The following is a 10,063-nucleotide window of genomic DNA, read 5'->3' on the forward strand; positions in this document are numbered from 1 at the left end:
GCAGAAAATTAGAGGTCATCCAGGTCTTTATGTCTTTAAGGCATGTGTGTTATCTAGCTAACATGAACTAACATGAGTGAGTTGTTAAATCTTTAAATGACATTTATAAAATTTGCCCGCTTCCTCTCACCCACCAGTGAAAGCAGAGGGGAGGGAGAGAATCCTGTGCATACACAGAAATGAACAGCTGGCAGAAAATGGACCCTCGAGCAAATGCTCATCCTCTGAAAACTATGAGGTCTGCACATTTTTCACTGTCAGCAGCAGTAATTTGCACTGAACCAAATAATCCTAAAAATGTTTTTAAACCTTAAACCTATGAAGGCCAAAGCGTGCTGGTCAAGCAACAAAGTTGTTCTTCATATTACTAAAATGTTGGAGCTTGTGCCTCTTCAGATGTTTGCTCTTCTCTGTGCTACTTGCAAATAGCCGAGGGCGAAATGCCAGAAACCTCAGTCCTGTTTCCACAGCTTTATAACATCATCGTGGTAGAAAATTATTTTTCAGTATCAAATCAGGCCACCAGGGGGCGGAGCGGTCTCAGAAGTTCAGTCGTGAGTAATATACAACCTCTCTTCTTCCTCACAGCTCGTCTGATTGTGAGTCCCAACAGATCTAATTTCTCTGAGGGAGATGTTGTGACTGTAATCTGTGAGGAGGACCGATCTGATTGGACTGTGAGGAGAAACACGAGCAAACTGCAGAGGACTGAGTGTGGAGATGGGTGGGGACAACCAACTGGTCAATTATGTTTGATCAGTACGCTGGTGCCTCACGACACTGGAGTTTACTGGTGTGAGTCCAGTAACGGTGTCATCAGTAACCTGGTTAATATCACAGTCACTGGTAAGCTGATCACTCTGACTTTACTTCTTATTTCATCCACAAATTGAGCTGAACAGCTGAGATTCTCTGTGCTGTTCTTCACTCATCACCTGCCTGACTGACAGAGTAATGAAGGAGTGTACTTCCCTCCTGGGTGCTTCTTAATGTGTGAGGATATTCTCCATTACTGAGGAAGACTGGTTTCCTTATTTAGATCTAAGCTCTGGATTATCTTGCATGTCTTGTGGCTCCCAAATGGCTCTTAATTTATAATCATCTGTAGCCTCATACTTTAGCTTTACTTGGCAAATGTGAGTGCTTTGTGTGTTGATAAACCCTTTTGCATGTAGTGTTTTTATGAAAAGCCTTTTAATTGCCTAATTTTGTGCTTTTGTTCTGTTACAAAAGCAGGGCTTCTTACTGTTGTTTAATATTTTAATCAAACCTTAATAATTAATCAAACCTGCTCTGTAAACAAATCCACAGAACAGAAACAGAAACAAACTCAGCAGCCAAACAGTTTGTCCTCAGTGCAGGTTGACATACAGAAAAATCAAATCCCTCAGCTTGGATGGGCTGATGTGGTTTCTCCTTAGTCTCCGCCCTGTTTTTGAGAAGACTCTCCGAAGGAACAGATGTTGCCACAATGCACAGTCTCCCCTCCATCACCTTCAACAGGTATGGAAAGACTGTGGCCTCGGCCTGCCACCAGCTCCGTGGGCCTTCTCCATGTTGGATGAGGAGCTCCTCAAGATAACATTTCATCTCCATCATAACATCAGCTGTAGTATTTCTCTTTGCAGCATCTCCTGTAGCTCTTTCATCAAAGAGGCTCCACACAGCAGACGTTTGTGGCTCCTGCTTCACTTGGCCCTGTAATGGTGGAGCTGGGTGGGAGTGCACTTTGCTGCTGTGGCAGTTATTCTCTGAAGTGCCTCATCAACAGCTCTGTTGTCACTGAATGCAAGCTTTTTAAACCTACCATCCAGTAATCCAGTTTCTGAGAGGACGGTGTTGAACTCCACACACAGAAATTTTCAGTCCATGGCTGAACAAAGAGCTGCAGCCACTTCCTTTACTTTCTGCACAGTTACTGTCAGTTGGTGTTGGGCTGTGACTCACTGAAGACCTTTGCAAAGCAGGAGCACTTTGGAGGCTGTGACATAGCTGAAGGAGAGAAAAGTGCAACTTTTAGAATTTGTTATTATTATTATTATTATCATCATTATTATTATGTGGCGTACAGCTTTTTGCAATTCAGTTTAGTCAATCATATGTGTTGTTTTTGCTGTTCATGACTGAATAGTAATAAAGAAAAGCAACTGTCTTAGTTACGTATCTGCATTTATCTCCACAGTCACCTCATAAGGTTGCAGGATGGTGCAGACAGCACAGCTAATCTCTTATCATCAGGTTTAATGTATGCAACAGACATGGGTGGTGAGTCCACTTCATAATTTTTAATTCTTGAAAACAATAAAACTCTTATTAGCTCTTCTACCAAGTTTTCTGCAGTGTGTCTGTCCATCAGCTAAGAGGCCATCTTGTAATTTTCAATAAAGTGGAAGATCTAGAGGTCCAGCAGTCAATTGTCAGAAACACTGGTGGAGCTTTTTTCACCCAGTCTTGCCATAATGCACGTTCTGTGTCTATAGATTTAGGATCATTGTTACGGACAGTGTTTTTCTGCTGGGTAGAGTGTACGTGGGATTTAAGGCTTTGATGGGTTATACTTGCACTACTAGTAGATGCTGCAGCAGTTGTGGTTGATGGTTTGGGACCAGACACCCCAGGGTCAGGCACTCCTCCAACTGCACCGTGGGCAGGTTTGTGGCTGAGCCTGCACTCTGCTCTGCTGTTCCCAATATCTTTCACCTGCAGCCAGATGCAGCTTCATTTACAGGTGTCAGTCATATTTATGTGTTTTTGTGTTGCACTCACACTCTCCTCCACACTGCTGTCTGTCCTCTCACAGGTATGATGTGCGGAACGATGCTGAAAAATCGGAACTTCCAATCCCAGCTTTTCATGTTGCAGGACCAATTCCCATATGAAAATATCAAAATCTAATTTGATTACATTTGTTTTTAATCATAAATATGACAGACAAAAGTAAATTCGGCAATTAGCGGGATGGTCTGCAATACCCTGTTAATAGGAACTACAATCACCACCTCTATGTGCGTGTTATGGCTCTGCAAGAGTGTGAGCCAATGAGAAACCAGAGGCACAAAACACACAATCTGATGTTTGTTTGTAAAGATGTTGTTGATGAGACTTTGTAGAAAGCAGCTGGTCTGAGTGATGTGATCAGAGTGCAGTAGATAATGTCTGACAGCAGTTTGAAGAGGAAATGGATTCTGTTCTGTTCTTCACTCATCACCTACCTGACAGCTGACACCTCACACCTGTTTCTCACCTGCAGGTCAGACAGGAGGATCTGTTGGACTGAAAGTCAGCCTGTCAGTTCCTGCTGTGCTTCTTGTTGCTGCTGCCGTTGTTTTCTTGATCTAGAGAAAACAAAAACAACAAAAGAATCAGGATCCAGCCTCATGTTGAGCTGCAGCAAAATAAAATGACTGAATCTTTTTAAATCCGTACTCTTGGTCTCCCGCTGGTGATTTCAGCATCGTCAGTGATGCTGGTAACAGATAGAAATCAAAGGTAGTGAACAGCAGACAGGGATCAGCTGCAGGTTTCAAACACATCCAGAATTGGGTTTGGTTTTAACTTTCTGTAAAATAAAACCAAATGTTGTTGTAAATTGGTGCTGTATAAATAAAGTTGAATTGAATTTCTCTCAGAGCTCCTGTTTCTGTTGTCTGTCAGTGATTTTATGAGAAATAGTTTGTGTTCACCTTGAATCAATGGACATCAAATAAAACGTTGCCTTTGGATAAAATGACAACTGTGTTCACAAAGCGTCTGTAAATCCACAGGTGAAAATAATACATGTAACGTTCATACAAGTCCACGAGTGATTGAATGAAATGTAGGATCATGGAAAAATAAATATAATTTCTCTTATTTTTTTATTCAAAACTATTCAAGACTTTTACCATTAACTGTCATTCCATTATGAAGTAACAGGAAGGTAATAATACCCAAGAAAATTAAAAAAAAGAACAGCAACAAACAGCTGGTATAATAGAGCTCAGTGCCTCACACTGTAGATAGCAGCATTTCTTTTTAACCTTGTTTAATTTAAGGCTCAGGCTTTCACTTAAAGTAGTCTAGCTCTGATATCATTTTAGCCTCTGGATGGAGGATTTGCTATGTTAACCCTTAGATAATAAACTAAACGTATTACAGACCAAAAGTAAACACATCCTTAGTATAAAACCTGATTTAACTCCCATTTCACACCTGTCTTGTATTAAGCCCGATTCTTTTTTCCCCATGACAAAACAGGGAAAACCGACTCATAGTGTGTTAAAACAGTTATATTTCTTTAATCATCTTCCGGAAGAGAGAGACCTCTGCACAGCTCAAACGCCGGTTGCAAGAGCTCTCTAACATCAGAATCATAAGCTGTTTCTTATATGGTATTATTTCGGTACTTTACACGTCACACAGGCTTGAACATTGTTTACACGGAAAGTTCCTCTTTTCTGTGTCTTGATTTATTAATATGCCTTGTGCACTAAAACTTCCTTTTTTTCAGTCTGGCTGAGCACTTGTTGTTCTGAGCACTTGTTGGCCTTGCTCTACAAGCCTTCATGATTAAAGTACATAAAACAATATAATGAGCAGATACACATTAAAATATTTCTTTTATTCCTAACACTTGACACAACAGTCAGGTCAGTCACTTCGCTTTTAAGAAATCCACCTTAAATGTATTTTAAATGTAAGTGATGCAAAATGAATTTAAGATTTTATCTTTAGTCTGTCAGTTGGTGGGTATTATGTCAGATGGATGATGTTGGATGAGATGGACACACAGAGACTGTCATCACAGCTGAGAGGAAGCAAAAGGCTCAATATCCAGGCTTAAAAGTGATGTAGAGAGCTAAAGCTCTGCTTTCTTTGTGTGCTTGTGCTAACAGTAACTTTATTCTTTATTCTTCCTTAAAAATGTAAATCAAACCACAACTTTGATCAGTATGTTAAACGAGAAATGTATTCTGACCTTTTATATTCACACAAATGTGAAGTGAACCTGTCGTTATACACGACTCTGAGAGAAACAGTATTCAGAGCAGAACACATTCCAGGCCACTTCAATTCCATTTCCGACTCCCTATCTCGTCTCTCCCTCCAGACATTCAGAGCCTTGGCGCCCCACGCAGAGGCAGCTCCGACCCCAGTTCCTCCATTTTCAGCCACGACATTCGAGATCTAAACCCTAGCATCGCACAACTCATCAGCATCTCCCAAGAAGCGATTTTAAATAGCCTCATAGCAATCTTCCGTTCATTGCATCAAAACTCCAACCTGCCCTTCCCATCATTCGACATCGCAACAGTTTCCAGCTTCATATCCATGCCTTCCGGTTCCAGAGCATCAAAATTCCCTCCATAAAGCGGCATCAATTTCCTTGCCAAACTGCTCGCAGGTTCACCATGCCCAACCATTACGTCATTCCAGATATCACTACTCATCAATAGTCTCCAGCGTTCGTCACCTGCTACGACCCTACACCGCTTACCCCTAACTTCAGATCTTCTGCATCGCTGCATCTCTACCCTCCGGCTGAAGTATAGTGACTACTTCCTGGCATGCACACTTGAAGCCATGTTCTTGCTCGGCTCTTGGGCTTACGCTGTTCCAAATTCACCTCCTCATCCTTGAAGTTCCATCCGACTCTTCACCTGTGCATGAGTGCCATCCACCCAGTTTCCAAAGACTGCTCCATTTTCATCCTCAAACGTAGCAAACCAATCAATCGTGCAGCACCACGCCTACATACTACTTCAAAATAAACTCTCCTTTAAGACCCTTCGGATCACTAACCCTTTACCTCAACCTCAAAAATCTCAGCACACCTTACCTTCAGATCCTCTGTTCATCACCGAATCTGGCCACGCCCCAATCAGGACATAGCCCCTCTCACACTTTCGCCAAGCGCCCTTGTCTTCCGGGATCCCTGACGACTCAATCAAGCTCCTGGGTCGATGGTCATCACAAGCCTACCTGGTATATATTCACAACATTCTCCAAAACCTCCGTTATGCCCAGTCTTTGCTCCTGCAGGGGATGTCGTCTTTGGTGGTTCTGCCCGGCCCGAGAGCCATCGCCAGTCCCCTTCAAGGCCTTCCCCAAACCCGCAGCACTAATTACACTTCCTCATCCCTCATTGCTCATCGTTACCAAGGGAGTGGTCCCTGCTAGTGAAATAATAATAAAACTGTCAGATCAGCCATAAGAACAACACAGAAATGTCTGCTTTAACTGCATCACTCTGCTACACTTCGATGTTTGTTGGTGTCTTTGCACACAGAGATTAAACTGTGATTATGATGTAATGACTTTCTGTAAATGTGAATGGGGTTTTATGTGAAGGAGACACGAGGCTGGGTGGACACTTAACATCTGTAATCCAGCTGTGACAGAGACAAAGAAGTGTAATGTGTGTGTCAGTGTGATGTGTTGTAGTGTCAGGAGTCAGTATACAGCTACAAAGCTTTTTGTTCAGTGTATACAAACAGCTGTAGCTCCATAAAGGCAGCATGCAGAGACTCACAGTGTCTTATAATGAGAGGCTGCTTGTTACATACACACATTTAGTGCGTGTGTGTTCTCACTATGTGTAATGGTGGTCAGTAATAAACAAGTGCCTCTTTAATGAATGCAGCTGTAGCCAAGTACAGGATAGGGTAGGGGAAGTTAAAGTAAGATGAAGAGAGGGGGCCAATAGCTAGATTCGTAGGAGGGATAAGGTGAGTTGCGTGGAGAAGAATGACTGGAGCCACAGGTACAGTTGCTTTGAATTGTATTGAACTATTTAGCAACAAGTTAACAGCACTTCATAAACAGGAATGAAAACATGAAATAAAATACAGTGACAGCAATAATAATAAAAATCAGAATCCTATCTGAGCTCAGATATGTCAGTCTTACCGGCTTAATAGTCAGTGTTCAGTCAAGTCAAATCCAATACGTCAAAAGTCTGTGATTGGTGCGATTTCGTCCTACCGCACTGTTGCAATTGTTCGTGAGAGAAGAGCAACCTGCCCTTCTGGGCCAACTCGGAATGGCTGTGGTTCGTTTCAAAGGGAAAGGCTCGCCATCTTCCTCGTCAGAAAGAAATCCAGGTCTCACGATCCCACAAAAAAACCTAGCCTGTAAACAACAGGGCTATTACTAATTCAATTCACACTCTAATGATATATATGGCCATATGTAAATAATGTAAGTGCTATAACAAAACAAGCACAAAACATTAATTCTAATTTCTAACTATAGTGTATACAGTGCATCTTAATCATGAATGCAATCTTTAAATCACAATCAGCTTATTCTATCATCAAGGTGCACATTTCTATCAGAAATCATAAATAAACCATGAACTATGGTAGATCATTTTTTATAGTACTGCCCCTTTAACTGAATTACAGGAGCATTGCTTTGCACTGCATAGCAATGAAGCAATATGGTACTTACAGTCAATTGTACAAAATAAAATTACCAAAAACTATACAAAAGCCCACAGGCTGTAGTTTTACAGTATGTGGTAAGGCATTGGCACAATAAGAATATGCAGGGACATCAATACAATGTCGCTCAAGCATCAAATGTAACAAAAAAAATAAAATAGATTCATAACCTTTAAGATCAAAATTAACTTATCCCAACATCTTATTTTAGTGCATTTAATATTCAACAAGTAATACTAAACCATCATCAGCACACAAGCTGAGTGCTCAGAGTAGCTGAACTCCGTGAGAAACCCCGTGTGTTCTCCCACAGTGAAAACGTGGTCAGCTACAGCTACAGCTATGAGCATCAGGCTAGTTAGCTTTTCAATTAGCCTGATTCGCCCAGTTTAACTCACCAGCACGCTTCTAATGTTCAACTCTCAAAGAGGATCTTGTCCGCTTCATCCGCACCCGTGCAGATCTACAACATTGAAATTGGGCCATTATATTCCCTGTTAACTTCTTGTTAGCTTTTTAGCTTCAAGGTTAGCTTAACAGCTTCCGACTCACCGCGATGGTTTCAAAGTCCAAAATGTTCACAACAAATCAGATCCGGTTCTCCAAGGTCCATGCAGATCTCCGGTATGGATATTTGCTCAATTTATCAAGTTTATGGTTATTTTCCAGCAACAAGCTTGGCAGTGAAAATCAGCGACGGTCTCGTGCACATGTGACGGTACAGAGCAGGGGAAGGCGGGGCTTGTTACCTCCTAACCAGTAGGGGGTGTTAAATATATTCTTTGGGGTTTTATTTTTATATTTATATTATTTATCTTTTATTATTGATTTACTTTAGCTCAACTCTGTGATTAACAGAGTAATGATGAATCAAAATTAACAATAACAATGTTGTAGTGCATTTCTGAGTCGTGTAAACTCACTGGGTTACACAGCACATAAAGGTACATAGTGGATGTAGTGAGGTGTTACATACAGTTCGCCAACTAAACTCTATTTTTCTCGACAGCATTTTTCTCCACTTTTTTATGACACCACCTTCATAATATGGTATATAACATTACAGGCAAAGCACTGTAGAAGTGAACAGTTGTAGTTTGACCTTTAACCTCTCTGCTCTGTGTTGTTTCCTCTTTCAGACCAGAAAATCATCACAGCTGAGTCTGGACAGGACGTCACTCTGACCTTGGAGATGAATTTGTTCTTGTTTACCGGGATGAGCACTTTGATCCAGATGACCAGCATCCATCTTTTAAGAACCGGGTGGATCTTCAGGACAGACAGATGAAGGATGGAGACGTGTCTTTGATTCTAAAGGATGTGATGATTATTTGTTCCTGTGCTGCCATGATTAGTGCCTCTGTGCTGTCTTTCAGTCCAGCTTTGTCCGGCAACTGGTAGGATTTCTGGATGTCAGCCACTTCTTGTATCTGCTGGTGGTACAAACTGTGGAGAAACACTGAATGATGCTTGTGCTGTTTATGGTTGTGGTTTAATGTTTGTTTCTGCTATGAAGGCACGTGTCTGACGGTTCGCCACAACCGCCTTTGTGAAACCCACAGAACCACATGAGGAAAACATCTGAGACTAAAAGTTTATAAACTGCTGTAGGAACAAAAGCCAACAAACATCAAGTCAATGAACTGACTTCCAGTAAGTAGTTCTGGGTCATCAGAGTCATCATAAATCTGTAACATGTGGATGTCCTCTAGGGCTGCCACGATTAGTCGACTAGTCATGATTACGTCGACTATCAAAATCGTCGACGACTAATTTAATAGTCGACACGTCGTTTGAAGCTTTGTAAGATCGCAAAAGACGCAGGAATAAGTAGTAGGATTTAAGAGTGTAATAACGGACTTAAACAGAAGATGGCAGCACTGCATGCACAAGGATGCCAGCTGCCGTTAAACCCGAAGAAGAAGAAACTGTCCCAGAATTCATAGCGCGACCCATCGCGCCCTGCTCAGTTTCCAACAATGGCGGCAGCTAGTTAGTTTTAATGTTACTCTTATTATTCTTTCTGGGTCACAAAATAAACGTTTAACATATTTTCAGGCTGGAATGTAGCTGTGTAAACTTAAAATATCTGCTTAGTTTATCAAGACACCACATATTTTCAAAAGCGCTCCGACGTTTTTGGAGATGTCTGTTACCCACTAGCTCGATAGCTAGCTGGGGTTGAAGGCTCACTAGAGCCTGTGAGAACACCGGACTCCCGGCAAATCGTTTTCAAACCCACCGCCGTCTTTTGCTACTCAGGTTAAACATGATATATAAGTCACTTAGATAACTTAAAAATGTTATTGTTTGGCTTTTTTCAGTATTTTATTTGTTCCTGAGTAAATCTGTTTGGCTGAGATGAAAGTTATAGTTTTTACACAGCTGAATAAACGTCAAGCAGACGACTGATTATCAGAAGTGTGAGATGCTCGAGAATATACTCCGGTGTCCTGTTATATTTTAGATAGCAAGGAGCAGACGGCTGCGTTTATTAAACTCCTCCGAAACAATCTGCAAATTTCATTTAAATTCAATAAACTATCATCTTGTCTTTATTTTTAGTTAGCACATACCTTAAACACTTAAAGCTGTAAGATAATGATAGTTATATAAGAGCAGATGCATGCTGGTGCAAT

The 10,063-nt window shown here is 41.3% G+C and overlaps 1 protein-coding gene and 1 long non-coding RNA gene across 4 annotated transcripts in view; both read right to left on the reverse strand.

Annotated features, from left to right (window-relative positions):
- Positions 1-10,063, reverse strand: part of LOC116335110 (neural cell adhesion molecule 2-like) — a 660,945-nt gene that overhangs the window by 342,440 nt on the left and 308,442 nt on the right. The window lies entirely within an intron of this gene.
- On the reverse strand, positions 1,029-9,256 carry LOC120438343. Of its 3 annotated transcripts, none has more exons than XR_005611814.1 (5): positions 7,977-9,256; positions 7,823-7,887; positions 3,427-7,110; positions 3,245-3,335; positions 1,029-2,700 (listed from the first exon to the last, which is right to left on the reverse strand). It is a non-coding gene; the product is annotated as an uncharacterized LOC120438343 (long non-coding RNA). The 3 variants fall into 3 exon arrangements; XR_005611813.1 differs by having other exon boundaries at positions 1,029-1,992; positions 2,559-2,700; positions 7,823-9,256; XR_005611812.1 differs by having other exon boundaries at positions 7,823-9,256.

This window comes from Oreochromis aureus, linkage group 3 (assembly GCF_013358895.1).
Source record: "Oreochromis aureus strain Israel breed Guangdong linkage group 3, ZZ_aureus, whole genome shotgun sequence".
NCBI lineage: Eukaryota > Metazoa > Chordata > Actinopteri > Cichliformes > Cichlidae > Oreochromis > Oreochromis aureus.